General features: G+C 39.7%; 1 protein-coding gene across 1 annotated transcript in view; it reads left to right on the top strand.

The window, feature by feature from the left end:
* The window catches only part of RELN (reelin), a 673,979-nt gene that overhangs the window by 337,472 nt on the left and 320,589 nt on the right, over positions 1-15,918 (top strand). The gene's annotated exons all lie outside the window — the stretch shown is intronic.

The following is a 15,918-nucleotide window of genomic DNA, read 5'->3' as shown; positions in this document are numbered from 1 at the left end:
ATAATGTGATCATTACCTTTTTTTTATTTTTTTATTTTTCCAAAGTTGGAAGCGGGGAGGCAGTCAGACAGACTCCCGCATGCGCCCGACCAGGATCCACCCAGCATGCCCACCAGGGGGCGATGCTCTGCCCATCTGGGGCGTTGCTCCACTGCAACTGGAGCCATTCTAGCATCTGAGGCAGAGGCCATGGAGCTGTCCTCAGCGCCCGGGCCTACTTTGCTCCAATGGAGCCTTGGCTGCTAGAAGGGAAGAGAGAGCTAGAGAGAAAGGAGAGAAGGAAGGGTGGAGAAGCAGATGGGCACTTCTCTTGTGTGCCATGACCAAGAATCGAACCCAGGACTTCCACACACTGGGCTGACATTCTACTGCTCGCTGAGCCAACTGGCGAGAGCCTGTGATCATTACCTTTTAAGAATATTTTAATTGAGCCAAATTGGTCTTAATACTAGAAAAAGAAGTTATAACTTCTTACTCTCTTTTTAAATGTCCTGCATTAAAATACATTTATTGTTTGAATGTGCCATGCTTAGCACATTGGAAAGTGAACTGTGTAACCTGGGCTCCGTGCTTCAGGACCTGTGATTTTAGGCTTTGTGAACTGGAGGAACACACACATAGTTCATGTTTCAAACGGGGTGGGCCCAGGGGTTGTGGGTCCACATTTGAAGCTTCTACAATTTAGCTAATGGCTAGGGTCTCTTTAAGGAAAAAGTACACATTCAAAATTAGTTAAAAATATGAATAGAGTGAAAAAAATAAAACACAACATATTTTTTTGAAGCTGATAATACAGAGACATCACAAAATCCAGAAATATGTAACATCTTAGTTTACTAAACTAAAATGCTTTGTAATATATAGATTTTCTTTACCATTTTTGGCTGCATATTCTTTTTTTTTTTTTTTTTTTTTTTTTTTCATTTTTTCTGAAGCTGGAAATGGGGAGAGACAGTCAGACAGACTCCCGCATGGCTGCATATTCTTAAATCACTTCTTCATTGACAATGTTATAATATTTTCTACATATTAAAGGAGAGAGGATAGGAAGACAGTTCTGCTCCTAGCTTGCTGAATCAGAGTTTTGGTTTTCTTAATTAATATTTTACCTTCACAACTCCTTATTGATAATGTTATTTAAATGTTTAGGATCATCAAATTGAAAAATCTATTTCTTTCAGATATGAACTGTAAGATTTCAGGTCATTTTAATTTTTCTCATGGAATGACTAATCTTAATACTCTTTGAATTGACATCTCACATTGGACAGTTTGTCACCATTGTCCCTGAGTCCTGATGCCAGGTGCGTCCATGCAGTGGGCGGGGGGAGTGCCCTGGAAGCTCTTTCCACACTGAGAAAGTTGACATCATAAAATAGATGTGACCTGCATAACACACTAACCAAAAATCACGTGTTTCCAACCCAACTTCCCCTTAGTTGGATCTCAAAGGCAGCCATGGCCACTTCGACATCACCCAACATGAGGGGAACATGGTGAGGGAGTCGTGAGAAAGGAGAAAATGGGCTTAACCAGTTGCAAACGTTATAAAGCATGGTCACATGAACAGGTGACTAGCAACCCTCCCAGAGCCTTGGACGGTGCTCACCCGAGGGCTGGGGGTCCTGAAGCCTAAGCTCCATCGGCTTCACGGTGACTCTGCTTCTGTCTGCGCTGTCTGCACTAATGATAGCGTTACAGTTTTATATTATATTGGTACATGTGTTTACATTTGATAAACTTACTGTCATTTCCAAACTTCCATATTCTCTGGCACCTGCTGCATCTTTCCGTTCCAAATATCAATCACTCCTGTCACCTCCCCTTTATTTAATACTCTATTGCTTTTGTCTATTTCAGTAGTCACAAGTAGGAATCATGGCGATTTCGATATACTGCTGCACCTAGTGTTCTGATTCCCAATAAATAATAGTGATTAATGAAAATAATCCTTTTTTCAATGTGTATATTTCATGCCATGTATTTTTTTTCATTGGAAATGTTTCTGTTTCATTATGACTCATGTTTTTTTTTCATAAACAAGTTTTGTTGTTAGTATAAGCAGGGAAGGGGCAAGAGCACTGGTTTGGGAGTCAAGCCATATAGTTTTTCTCTGCCAGTTGACCTTGCCTCATCACCTTGGCTGAGTGGTGGAGCCTGTCTTGACCCCTGGCAACTCATTTGTAAAGTGAAAGTGTTCATCTCCACAATCTCTTAAATGTCTTCCCGCTATAATCCTAGGTCCCAGAACTGGGTGACAAGACTTACCAGGCATACATTTTGTCTAAAAATATGGTTATGATGTTGTCTGTTTTAGTTAAGGCAGCACCTGAAAGAAATATCAGAGCAGTTGCTGTATCTTTATTTAGCCAATTGTAGTTAATTTATACTTACAGCTTGTTCTGTCAGCAGGAAAGATCTTAGAGGAACAGAAATACAGCATTAACTGAGCCACTTAATGTTGTTGCCCAAACAGTACTCAGCAGAGGAGGTTGAATGTGCTATCCTCTGGCTCTTTCTGGAAGAATATCAGTCTCTGTGCTGGTGGACAAAGGTTGTAGGTGACCCCAATCTCCTTATCCTGCTGAAAAGCAGTGAACAAAAAAGATAATGATAATAATAATAATAATAATGCGATCATTGTATTTCTGAAAGATTCAGCTTCTGGACTTTAACTCTTTCCTAGATTTATTTCATTCACTCATTCAGCAGCTATCCACTGAGCTCTCCTCTGTGCGAGGCCGCTCCCTAGGCCCTGGGGAGACGGGATTTGTGAAACAGGTCTTTGCCCTGGGGAGACGGGATTTGTGAAACAGGTCTTTGCCCTGGTCTAACATTCTGGTGGGAGGAGGAAACCACCAAACAAACGAGTATGTCAGGGAGCAATAAATTCAGAAGGAGGTAAAGGAGGAACAGGGGGAATAGATGGTGGTGGAGAGGGACTTGACGGGCTGATGAACACAAAATACAGTGCACAGATGTGTTGTAGAATTATGCACCTGAAATCGTATGATTTTGTTAACCAGTGTCACCCCTATACATTCAATAAAAAGGAGGGAAAACAAAAATTTCTGAAAGACCAATGAAGAAAATAAGTCAGGAGTCAGCTAGTGAGGGGTGGCATTTTACTGAAAGTAGCCAGGGGGAGGCTGCTGAGGCTGTTGCCATCGAACAGAGGCCTGAATTGTCGGGGGCAGCTGGCTTGGCAGAAGGTGTGCCAACATCAGAGCCATGCCGACTAGACTGGCATTGCTTCACCACAGAGCCTCATGTGTCAGGACTAAATGATGTTTTACTTCCTTTTTTTTTTTTTTTGTATTTTTCTGAAGTTGGAAACGGGGAGGCAGTCAGACAGACTCTCGCATGCGCCCGACCGGGATCCACCCGGCATGCCCATCAGGGGGCGATGCTCTGCTCATCTAGGGCATTGCTCTGTTGCAACCAGAGCCACTCTAGCGCCTGGGGCAGAGGCCACAGAGCCATCCCCAGCGCCCGGGCTAACTTTGCTCCAATGGAGCTTCGGCTGCGGGAGGGGCAGAGAGAGACAGAGAAGAAGGAGAGGGGAAGGGATGGAGAAGCAGATGGGCACTTCTCCTTGTGTGCTCCGGCCGGGAATCAAACCTGGGACTCCTGCACACCAGACTGACGCTCTACCACTGAGCCAACCAGCCAGGGCCTGTTTTACTTCTTAAGTGGAAAAAGGTGTCCAAAAGGTATGCATTTCCTAGCTAGTCCGGAATGACAGCTAAAAAGATGTTGAACTAAATCACAAGAAAGTAACTAGGCTTTTGCATTCGCATGAACCTTTAACATCATTAACACTTTTAATAACTGATTAACTCCTTGATTAATGGTAGATTGATAGACCAGTCATCTTGGCTTGGTTCCCTACAACAAGAGTAGAAAGTTATTTATCTACCTTTTCTAAATTACACTAGGATAGTGCTATTTACCAATTCCACTTGTAATTTTAAATTCAGTTAAGTGGTCCATAGGTCAGACCAATGTTACAATAAAATATTTGTTAGAATTATAGTGATGAGACCATCTAACAGTAAAAGGAAGCAACCAGCTAGAAATAAGCTTTGCTGTTCTTTTTATTCCTTTATTTTGAAATAACAAGTACCAGGTACTGTATTATACTTTTTAATATTATTGTTTCTCTGTAGTAAAATGAGTTTCAGAAACAGATTTATAGGCTATTATGCAATTCAACATTTAGAATACAAATGTGGTTTACACTGGTATCTTAACTTTAATCCTGATTGTACTATTATGTCAGGTTAACGCTTTTCACATAATTAAAATTGTCCGAATTGGGAAATGTTAGTATATTGCTTTTTTTGGAATGCAACTATTTTTTTTTCATGTAGTTTTCTGAAGTGAGAAGCGGGAAGGCAGAGAGACAGACTCCTGCATGAGCCAGACCGGGATCCACCCGGCATGCCCACCAGGGAGCGATGCTCTGCCCATCTGAGGCATTGCTCCACTGCAACTGGAGCCATTCTAGCACCTGAGGCAGAGGCTATGGAGCCATCCTCAGTGCTCGGGCCAACTTTGCTCCAGTGGAGCCTTGGCTGCAGGAGTGAAAGAGAGAGACAGAGAGAAAGGAGAGGGGGAGGGGTGGAGAAGCAGATGGGCGCTTCTCCTGTGTGCCCTGACCGGGAATTGAACCCAGAACTTCCACACGCTGGGCTGATGCTCTACCACTGAGCCAACCAGCCAGGGCCTGCAACTGCTTTTTTAAATCTCTTTTAAAATACCCTTCTGTAGATTTTTTTTAAAGCAAATAACATTGAAATTCTTTAGAAGGTTAACCTTTTGTGTTTGTGCTGAGAGTCCTGTTAGGGGCTATCCCATGACCTGGATGTCAGGTGGTCTCGGGAGGTGGTGGTCTCGGGAGGTGGTAAAGGAAGGTATAGACCTAATATGCAGAAGGAGGGTCAGGTGTGGGTGGCTGGCAAGGGAAGGAGAAGATCGGGCAAGGAACCTGCAGAGAAGATGATGCCCAAGAAAACATGATGTTTCTTCTTGGTGTAGTTTCCTGTGATCACCCCTATGGGGAACCTGCCAGAGAGCTGAGATGATGACAAGCAGGGTGTTTAGGCTAGAGGTGGTTCAGTCCTTTGGGGTTTTCTCTCTTTACCAAAAACAGGGCTATTGTGGCCTTGAGTCAGGAGCCTGGGTAGAAGTAACAGCACAGAAACCTGTCAAACATGCTCTGATCGTGTGAAAATGTAGCACTATTTAGAAAAAAATAAATGTGCTTTGTGTACCAGAAACAATAAAATGAACTGGTCAGAAGCATGGGTCTGTCTGGCCTGTTCAGTTCCTAATGCCATTTGACCCTGAGTAGATGTCCCAACCTCTCTTTGCCACAGTTCCTGTCCTCGTGAGGTGGACATGCATATAGACTCATTCGGAGCAACTGTAGTTGTTCTCTGGAGTCGCTGAAATCGTTTTCTTTATGGGTGCTGTTAAAACTAACTGATTGGACGTTCTGTTTTCTTTGGATGCTAGGAAGTGCAAAATCAAGTTTTCAGCTCCACTCTAGCAATTGTGTAGACTTTATAAAGTGAATCTCCTTAGACTGATGTGTAAGTCTACCTTCAGAGCACCTTCTTTTTCTTACCAAGTTGACTCTTCTCTTCCCACTGACACATATACCCAGTGGTGGGAGTCAGCCGGTTCATTCTGCTTCAGCAGAACCGATACTGAATTTTTTGTTGAGTTCGGCAAACCAGTTGTTAAAATAGCACTTGTAATCAGGGTTCTCTCTAAGGTGGGTGCCTGAGCAGCCACCCAATGTGGAAATCACAAATTTACATTTCTTACTCTTTTTTAACATTCATCTGCACAACAACATTTTCTGAGTGCCTATAGTAATGTTCATTCCATTTATAAGTGAAAAAAATTGCAAGTGAGATGCCAATCAAGAAGCAATATGGCCCTGGCCGGTTGGCTCAGTGGTAGAGTGTCGGCCTGGCGTGTGGAAGTCCCGGGTTCGATTCCCGGCCAGGGCACACAGGAGAAGCACCCATCTGCTTCTCCACCCCTCCCCCTCTCCTTCCTCTCTGTTTCTCTCTTCCCCTCCCGCAGCCGAGGCTCCATTGGAGCAAAGATGGCCCGGGCGCTGGGGATGGCTCTGTGGCCTCTGCCCCAGGCGCTAGAGTGGCTTTGGTCGCAACAGAGCGACGCCCCGGAGGGGTAGAGCATCGCCCCCTGGTGGGCGTGCCAGGTGGATCCCGGTCAGGCACATGCAGGAGTCTATCTGACTGTCTCTCCCCGTTTCCAGCTTCAGAAAAATACAAAAAAAAAAAAAAAAAAGCAATATGGAAATATCTTAAATAACACTTTTTTATTGTTCTTTGTCAGGTATTATTTAATATTTTATTAATATTTTAAAATTCATAATCTAGTTTTGTGTATCTTTTATTCTTATTTAAGTATTAAATGCATGAAATAATAAACTATCTTTTGGTATATCTTCTTTTTTATATTTGAAACGGTCATTAAGGCAGAGAACCAGTTGTTAAATTATTTGAATGCCACCACTGCATTGACTAGTGATGCTGACAAATAGATAAGTCATTCAGGGCTCAGTGTTCAGATCCTTAGTGAACTTACAGCATTTCAACTAAAGAGCAGGAAAATGGCCCAAAATAAAAGAAACTGTAGAGAAAAGAAAAAGGTACTGTAAGTTCTTTGATAAGTAGTAATTCAATTTAATATTTAGCCTATGAATAAATATGGTCATAAATTTGCTCCTTTTTCCAGGGTCGATGAACTTATGAATTGAAACAAAAAATTACTAAATCATAGCTGAAATTTATTAAATAGTATAGGCTAAAAACTGTTCTCTAGACACCTTTTATGCATTAATGTCTTTTTTTTTTTTTTTTTTTTTAAAGGTAAATTTATTTATTTATTTATTTATTTTTTCATTTTTCTGAAGCTGGAAACAGGGAGAGACAGTCAGACAGACTCCCGCATGCGCCCGACCGGGATCCACCCGGCACGCCCACCAGGGGCGACGCTCTGCCCACCAGGGGGCGATGCTCTGCCCATCCTGGGTGTCGCCATGTTGCGACCAGAGCCACTCTAGCGCCTGAGGCAGAGGCCACAGAGCCATCCCCAGCGCCCGGGCCATCTTTGCTCCAATGGAGCCTTGGCTGCGGGAGGGGAAGAGAGAGACAGAGAGGAAAGCGCGGCAGAGGGGTGGAGAAGCAAATGTGCGCTTCTCCTGTGTGCCCTGGCCGGGAATCGAACCCGGGTCCTCCGCACGCTAGGCCGACGCTCTACCGCTGAGCCAACCGGCCAGGGCTGCATTAATGTCTTAATCCTCACAGCAGTTCTATAGATTGATTTTATTATTCACTTTTTACAAATGTATAAATTGGGCACAGAAAAAGTAAGTGACTTGCCCAAGGTCACACGGCTGAGATGTGTCAAAGCGCAGATTGCAGCCCTGACAGCCTGCCCCCCCCTTCACTGTCCTCGTCCCTCACACACGTAATCTCTGGGAGAGATCCTTTTATCAGAGAAATTTACTCTGAAAAGTGAAGGGAAATATTATTTAGAATTATCAGTAATGCTAACAATCTTGAATTTATTATCATATAGACTTCCCTCATAGGAGAAAAATTAAATAAGATCTGTTTAAGGATATATGGTATACATTATTATAAGATGCACTTATCATCAAAAGATATTTTTCATTAATCCATAACATGACAATCAAGTCATATTTATCTATAAGATACAATTGTATTAGGTTTCTTCCTAAACAATAAGAAATGTTTTTTTTTTCCTTAAGAGCAGTGTGTTAGTCTAATTAAATATTCAAACAAACAAGGTTAGCTTGACAAGACAAGATAATGTCTTATGATCAAGAAGATATGACATTTCAGAAACTTTTTCTGCTGCAGTAGAAAATGATTCCAGGTGGAGAGGCTAGAGCTTCTGCCTTGGGGATGGTATTCTGTGTGGCTTATGTCTACTTTGAGTTACTCTGCAGATTGCTTATTTTCAATTATGCTGGGCCATTCTAATAAGACTTTACTGGTAAGTAAAATAGTTCATCTGGCTCTCATTATTCCTCGCATTATTTTATCAAGCTGATAAAAATGTACCAGAATTACTCATGCAATTTGTCTCTGATACTTTTATTTTGAAAGCAGATTGGATTATGTAACCATTTAAGTCATTTTAGGGCATTTTTAAATTAACTTGGGGGAATTATTGCCCTGTTGACTATACATCAGTACCAGAGTTAATGTGTGGTCAGGATATATGCATTCCAGATATTCCAAAGCATGGCTGTCAGTTTTATGTCACTTTGACTCATTCAGGGAAGTCAAAAGTCCTTAAGTCCTATCTGCTGTGATAATTCCCCTTTTAGTAGAAACATAAGTCAGTAAAAACAAAGAAATGGAAATTTTTAAATAAACAAACTACAGCAAGTTTACTTATAATACAGACAGAGTTTATTCAGCATCTGCTGTGCTGTGTACCAAGCACCGGTCTGGGTCCTAGGGACACAATTACTGAACAAGACAGGTACAGTCCCCACTTTGAGGGAGCTTGCATTTTAACAGGAGGTGGACAATGAGCAAGCAAACTAGTAAATAAACAAGACAAATTTACATACTGGTAAATGCTATGAATAACATCAAAATAAGTGATAAGATGAAGGATGATTTGAGATTAAGAATAGACTTCTTAGATTGCGTGTTCAGGGAAGGCTTCTTTGAAGAGGTGATTTTTTTCACAGATACTTGAAAAAGAAGAGGGTCACAGCCAAGGGGAGGTCTGTGGGGAAAATTATGGACGGGATGAGGAGAGAACCGGGTGGGAGGAAATGGACATAATCAGTGTAGTTTTAGCACAGGAGCCCGGGGGTGGAGTGTTTAGGGAAGAGAAAGTCCAGAGAGGCTGGAGCACAGGAAGTGAGAGGAACAGTGGCACAAAGAGAGATGGGACAGCACATCATGTACGACTTTGTTCCTAATGTGCTGAGGAGCCCTGAGAAAGTTGTAGGCGGGGAATGGCATGATCGTGAAAACACTTAAAAGGACTCCTCTGACTAGTGGGTGGACAGTGGCTTACAGAAGGATAAAAAAGGGAGCAAGAAAGCTATCAGTACATGATCATGACGTGACTGAGGTTGTAGCAGTAGAGCAAGACAGAAGCTGAACAATATTTTAGAAGCAAAAGTTCGAACACAAGCTGATAGGTTGGGAGTGTGAGGTGAGGCAAAGGAATGAATCAAAGGTGACTCCTGGGTTTTGTTATCTGAACATCTGCAGTCATGTCCTTTGAAATGAAAAAAACTAATGGATATTTTTTGGGAGAGAGGTGGGAGAGTTATTTGTTTGATTTTTATTAAATTTATTGGTGACATTGCTTTGTAAAATTGTATAGGTTTGGGGTATTTAATTCATCATCTGTATATTGTATTGTGTGTTCACCACCCCAAGTCAAGGTTTCTTTCATCACCATTTATGTCCCCTTCACTCTCCTACCTCCCTCCATCCCCCTTCCCCTCTAGTAACTGCGGTAGTGCTCTCTCTGTGAGGCGTTGTTGTTGTTTAATCCTTTCATCCTTTTCACCCAGCCCCACAACTCCCATTCTCTCTGACAGCTGTTAGTCTGTTCTCTGTATCTGTGAGTCTGTTTCCATTTTGTCTGTTAGTTTATTTTGTTCATTATAGTCCACATATTAGTGAAATCATATGGTATTTGTCTTTCTCTGATGGGCTTATTTCACTTAGCATAATGCTCTCCAGGTCTATCCATGCTGTCACAAAGGGTAAGAGTTCCTTCTTTTTATAGCCTAGTAGTATTCTATTATGTAAATACCACAGCTTTTTTCTTTAAGGGAGAGAGAGAGAAGGGAGCGAAAGAGACAGGCAGGAATAGACAGACAGGAAGGGAGAGAGATGAGAAACATCAACATGTTGTTGCGGCACCTTAGTTGTTCATTAATTGCTTTCTCATATGTGCCTTGATGGGATGGGATGGGGGGGTTTCAGCTATGCCAGTGACCCCCATGCTCAAGCCTGAGACCATGGGGTCATGTCTAAGTTCCCAAGTTCAAGCCAGTGATCCCGTGCTCAAGCTGCTGAGCCCACACTCAAGCCAGTGACCTCAAGGTTTCCAACCTGGGTCCTCAGCATTCCAGGTTGACATCTATCCACTGCACCACCACCTGGTCAGACAGTGCTTCAGATTTTTGATTTTCTCATCTACTGATGAGCACTTGGGCTGCTTACAAATCTTGGCTATTGTAAATAACATTGTATGATATAGGTGTGCATATATTCTTTTAAATCCATGTTTTGGGTTTCTTCAGATATAATTCCAGAAGTGAAATTGCTGAGTCATAAGGCAGTCCATGTTTAATTTTTTTTAGCTTTACACTGTGGTTGCACCAGTCTGCTTTCTCACCACCAGTGCACAATTTTCCACATCCTCACCAATACTTATTTGTTGATTTATTGATGATAAATAGCCATTCTGAAAGGTATGGGATGATATCTCATTGTGTTTTTAATTTGCATCTCTCTGATGATTAGTGACATTAATCATCTATTCATATGTCTATTGGCCATCTGTATGTCCCTCTTTGGAGGATATCTATTCAGGTCCTTTACCCATTTTTAATAGGACTTTTTTGGTGTTAAGTTCTGTAAGATTTTTTTATAAAATTTGGATTTTAAACCCTTATCAAATGTATCATTGACAAATATGTTTTCCCATTCCATGGATTTTCATTTTGTTGATGGTGTGTTTCCTTTGCTGTGCAAAAACTTTAGTTTGAGTTAGTCTGATTTGTTTATTTTTATTTTTGTTCCCCTTGTCCTAGGAGATATACAGAAAACAAGTATTGCTACAAGAAATGTCTGAGATTTTGCTACCTGTTCTTTATTCTAGGATTTTTAATGTTCAATGTATTTAAGTGTTTAATGTGTTTTATAGTTTATTCTCGTGTATGGTGTAAGAAGGTGCTCTAGTTTCAGTTTTTTGTGTGTGTCTGTCTAATTTTCCCACACTGTTTATTAAATAGATTGTCCTTATACCATTATATGTTCTTGCCTCCTTTGTCAAATTTTAATTGACCTTAAAGGCAAGAGTTTGTATCTGGGCTCTCTATTCTGTTTCATTGATATATATGTCTGTTTTTATGCCAATACCATGCTGTTTTGATTACTACGACCTTGATATCAGGTAGTGTGATTCTTCCAATTTTGTTCCTCTTACTCAAGATTGCTATGGCTATTCACGTCCTTTCGTGATTCCATATAATTTTTTGAAATATTTCTTCTAGTTCTGTGAAGTATGCCATTGGTATCTTAATAGGAATTGCAGTGAATCTATAAATTGTTTTGGATAGTATGCACATTTTAATCATGTTAATTTTTCATATCTGTGAACATGGTGTGTGCTTTCACTTAATTGTATCTTCTTCAGTTTCTTTCATCAGTGTCTTATAATTTTCCAAATACAGGTTTTTGACATCCTTGGTTAAATTTATATCTAGGTATTCTTTTATGTAATTGTAAATGGGATTGTTTTTTAGTTTCCCTTTCTGATAGTTCATCATTGGTGTATAAAAACGCGACTCATGCCTGCCTAGGGGGAGGTGCAGTGGATAGAGCATCCACCTGGGACACTGAGGACTGAGGTTCGAAACCCTAAGGTTGCTAACTCGAGTGCAGGCTCATCTGGCTTGAGCGTGGGGTCTCCGCCTTGAGTATGGGATCATAGACATGACCCCATGATCACTGACTTGAGCCCAAGTTCTCTGGCTTGAGCAAGGGGTCACTACCTCAGCTGTAGCCCCATGGTCAAGGCATGTATGAGAAAGCAATCACTGAACAACTAAGGTGCCGCAGCTATGAATTGATGCTTCTCATCTCTCTTTTTCTGTCTGTCTGTCCCTCACTAAAATAATTGCAACTCATTTCTGGACATTTATTTTTTATCCAGGTACTTTTCTGAATTCATTTATCAGATCTCATTATTTTTGGTGGAATTTTTAGGGGTCTTTAGGGTTCTATAGATACATTATCATGTAAACTGCAAGTGATGACAGTTTTACTTCTTCCTTTCCAATGTGGCTGCCTTTTATTTCTTCTTGTCTGATTGTTGTGGCTAGGACTTCCAGAACTATATTGAATAAGAGTGGTGCAAAGGAACATTTCTGTCATGTTACTGATCTTTAGGGAAATGCTTTTAGTTTTTGCCCATTGACTATGATGTTGGTTGTGGGTTTGCCACCTGTGGTATTTATTATGTTGGGGTATGTTCCCTGCATTCCCACTTTGCTGACAGTTTTGATGTTAAGTGGGTGCTGGATTTTATCAAATGCTTTTTCTGAATTAATTGATATGATCATGTGGTTTTCATCCTTCATTTTGTTTATGTGATATATCACGTTTATTGATTTGTAGATATTGTACCAATTTTGCATCCTTGGAATAAATCACACTTGATCATGGTATATATTTAATGTATTATTGGATCTGGTTTGCTAAAATTTTGTTGAGAATTTTAGCATCTATATTCTTCAGAGATATAGCCCTATAGTTTTCTTTCTTTGTATTGTCTTTATCTGGTTTTGGAATTAGGATAATGCTGGCCTTGTAAAATGAGCTTGGGAGTCTACCCCTTTCTTGAATTTTTTGAAACAGTTTGAGACGGATAGGTATTAGTTCTTCTTTGAATGTTTGGTAAAATTCACCAATGGCCGTCTCGTCCAGACTTTTGTTTTTTAGGAGTTTTTTTACTACTGCTTTAATTTTACTAGTTATTATCTGTCTGTTCAGATTCTATGATTCTTCCTGATTCAGTTTTGAAAGATTGTGTATTTCTAGGAATTTATCCACTTCATCCAGATTGTACAATTTGTTTGCATAAAGTTCGTAATTTTTACTTAACAATCCTCAGTATTTCTATGGAGTCAGTTGTTACTTCTCTTTCATTTCTGATTTTATTTATATGGGTCCTTTTTCTTTTTTCTTGATGAGTCTGGATAAAGTTTTGTTGGTCTCGTATATCTTTTCAAAGAACCAAGTTTGGTTTCATTTATCTTTCATGGGTTGTTTTTTTTTGTTTTTTTTTTAGTTTAATTTTTCTTTTTTTTTTTTAATAAATTTTTATTAATGGTAATGGGATGACATTAATAAATCAGGGTACATATATTCAAAGAAAACATGTCTAGGTTATTTTGTCATTAAATTATGTTGCGTACCCCTCGCCCAAAGTCAGATTGTCCTCCGCCACCCTCTATCTAGTTCTCTGTGCCCCTCCCCCTCCCCCTAACTCTCTCCCTCCCTCCCTCCCATGTCCTCCCTCCCCCCACCCCTGGTAACCACCACACTCTTGTCCATGTCTCTTAGTCTCATTTTTATGTTCCACCAATGTATGGAATCATGTAGTTCTTGTTTTTTTCACTCCTTATAATGTTATCAAGATCCCACCATTTTGCTGTAAATGATCTGATGTCATCATTTCTTATGGCTGAGTAGTATTCCATAGTGTATATGTGCCACATCTTCTTTATCCAGTCTTCTATTGAAGGGCTTTTTGGTTGTTTCCATGTCTTGGCCACTGTGAACAGTGCTGCAATGAACATGGGGCTACATGTGTCTTCACGTATCAATGTTTCTGAGGTTTTGGGGTATATACCCAGTAGAGGTATTGCTGGGTCATAAGGTAGTTCTATTTGCAGTTTTTTGAGGAACCACCATACTTTCCTCCATAATGGTTGTACTACTTTACAGTCCCACCAACAGTGAATGAGGGTTCCTTTTTCTCCACAGCCTCTCCAACATTTGCTATTACCCGTCTTGTTGATAATAGCTAATCTAACAGGGGTGAGGTGGTATCTCATTGTAGTTTTGATTTGCATTTCTCTAATAACTAATGAAGCTGAGCATCTTTTCATATATCTGTTGGCCATTTGTATCTCTTCCTGGGAGAAGTGTCTGTTCATGTCCTCTTCCCATTTTTTTATTGGATTGTTTGTTTGTTTGTTGTTGAGTTTTATGAGTTCTTTGTAAATTTTGGATATTAGGCCCTTATCTGAGCTGTTGTTTGTAAATATCATTTTCCATTTAGTTGGCTGTCTGTTTATTTTTATATCAGTTTCTCTTGCTGAGCAAAAACTTTTTATTCTGATGTAGTCCCATTCATTTATCTTTGCCTTCACTTCTCTTGCCATTGGAGTCAAGTTCATAAAATGTTCTTTAAAACCCAGGTCCATGATTTTAGTACCTATGTCTTCTTCTATGTACTTTATTGTTTCAGGTCTTATATTTAGGTCTTTGATCCATTTTGAATTAATTTTAGTACACGGGGACAGGCTATAGTCGAGTTTCATTCTTTTGCATGTGGCTTTCCAGTTTTCCCAACACCATTTGTTGAAGAGGCTTTCTTTTCTCCATTGTGTGTTGTTGGCCCCTTTATCAAAGATTATTTGACCATATATATGTGGTTTTATTTCTGGGCTTTCTATTCTGTTCCATTGGTCTGAGTGTCTATTTTTCTGCCAATACCATGCTGTTTTGATTATCGTGGCCCTATAATATAGTTTAAAGTCAGGTATTGTAATGCCCCCAGCTTCATTCTTTTTCCTTAGGATTGTTTTGGCTATTTGGGGTTTTTTATAGTTCCACATAAATCTGATGATTTTTTGTTCCATTTCTTTAAAAAATCTCATAGGGATTTTGATGGGAATTGCATTAAATTTGTATATTGCTTTGGGTAATATGGCCATTTTGATTATATTTATTCTTCCTATCCAAGAACAAGGAATATTTTTCCATCTCATTATATCTTTTTCGATTTCCCTTAACAATGCTTTGTAATTTTCATTATATAGGTCCTTTACATTCTTTGTTATGTTTATTCCTAGGTATTTTATTTTTTTTGTTGCAATCGTGAAGGGGATTATTTTTTTGAGTTCGTTTTCTAATATTTCATTGTTGGCATATAGAAAGGCTATGGACTTTTGTATGTTAATTTTGTATCCTGCGACCTTACTGTATTGGTTTATTGTTTCTAATAATCTTTTTGTGGAGTCCTTCGGGTTTTCGATGTATAGGATCATATCATCAGCAAAAAGTGATAGCTTTACTTCTTCTTTTCCGATATGGATGCCTTTTATTTCTTTGTCTTGTCTGATTGCTCTGGCCAGAACTTCTAGCACCACGTTAAATAAGAGTGGAGAGAGTGGACAACCCTGTCTTGTTCCTGATTTAAGGTAGAAAGTCCTCAGTTTTATGCCGTTTAATATGATGTTGGCTGATGGTTTATCATATATGGCCTTTATCATGTTGAGATATTTTCCTTCTATACCCATTTTGTTGAGAGTCTTAAACATAAAATTGTGTTGTATTTTATCAAAAGCCTTTTCTGCATCTATTGATAAGATCATGTGGTTTTTGTTCTTTGTTTTGTTGATATGGTGTATTACGTTAACCGTTTTTGTGTATGTTGAACCATCCTTGAGATTCTGGGATGAATCCCACTTGATCATGATGTATTATTTTTTTAATATGTTGTTGTATTCGGTTTGCCAGTATTTTGTTTAGTATTTTAGCATCTGTATTCATTAGAGATATTGGTCTGTAGTTTTCTTTCTTTGTGCCATCCTTGCCAGGTTTTGGTATGAGGGTTATGTTGGCCTCATAAAAAGTGTTTGGAAGTATTGCTTCTTCTTCAATTTTTTGGAAGACTTTGAGTAGAATAGGAACCAAGTCTTCTTTGAATGTTTGATAGAATTCACTAGTATAACCGTCTGGGCCTGGACTTTTATTTTTGGGGAGGTTTTTAATAGTTTTTTCTATTTCCTCCCTGCTGATTGGTCTGTTTAGGCTTTCTGCTTCTTCATGAGTCAGTCTAGGAAGGTTG

Source organism: Saccopteryx bilineata, chromosome 7, assembly GCF_036850765.1.
Source record: "Saccopteryx bilineata isolate mSacBil1 chromosome 7, mSacBil1_pri_phased_curated, whole genome shotgun sequence".
Lineage (NCBI taxonomy): Eukaryota > Metazoa > Chordata > Mammalia > Chiroptera > Emballonuridae > Saccopteryx > Saccopteryx bilineata.
This window is presented reverse-complemented; position numbering and strand designations above follow the sequence as displayed.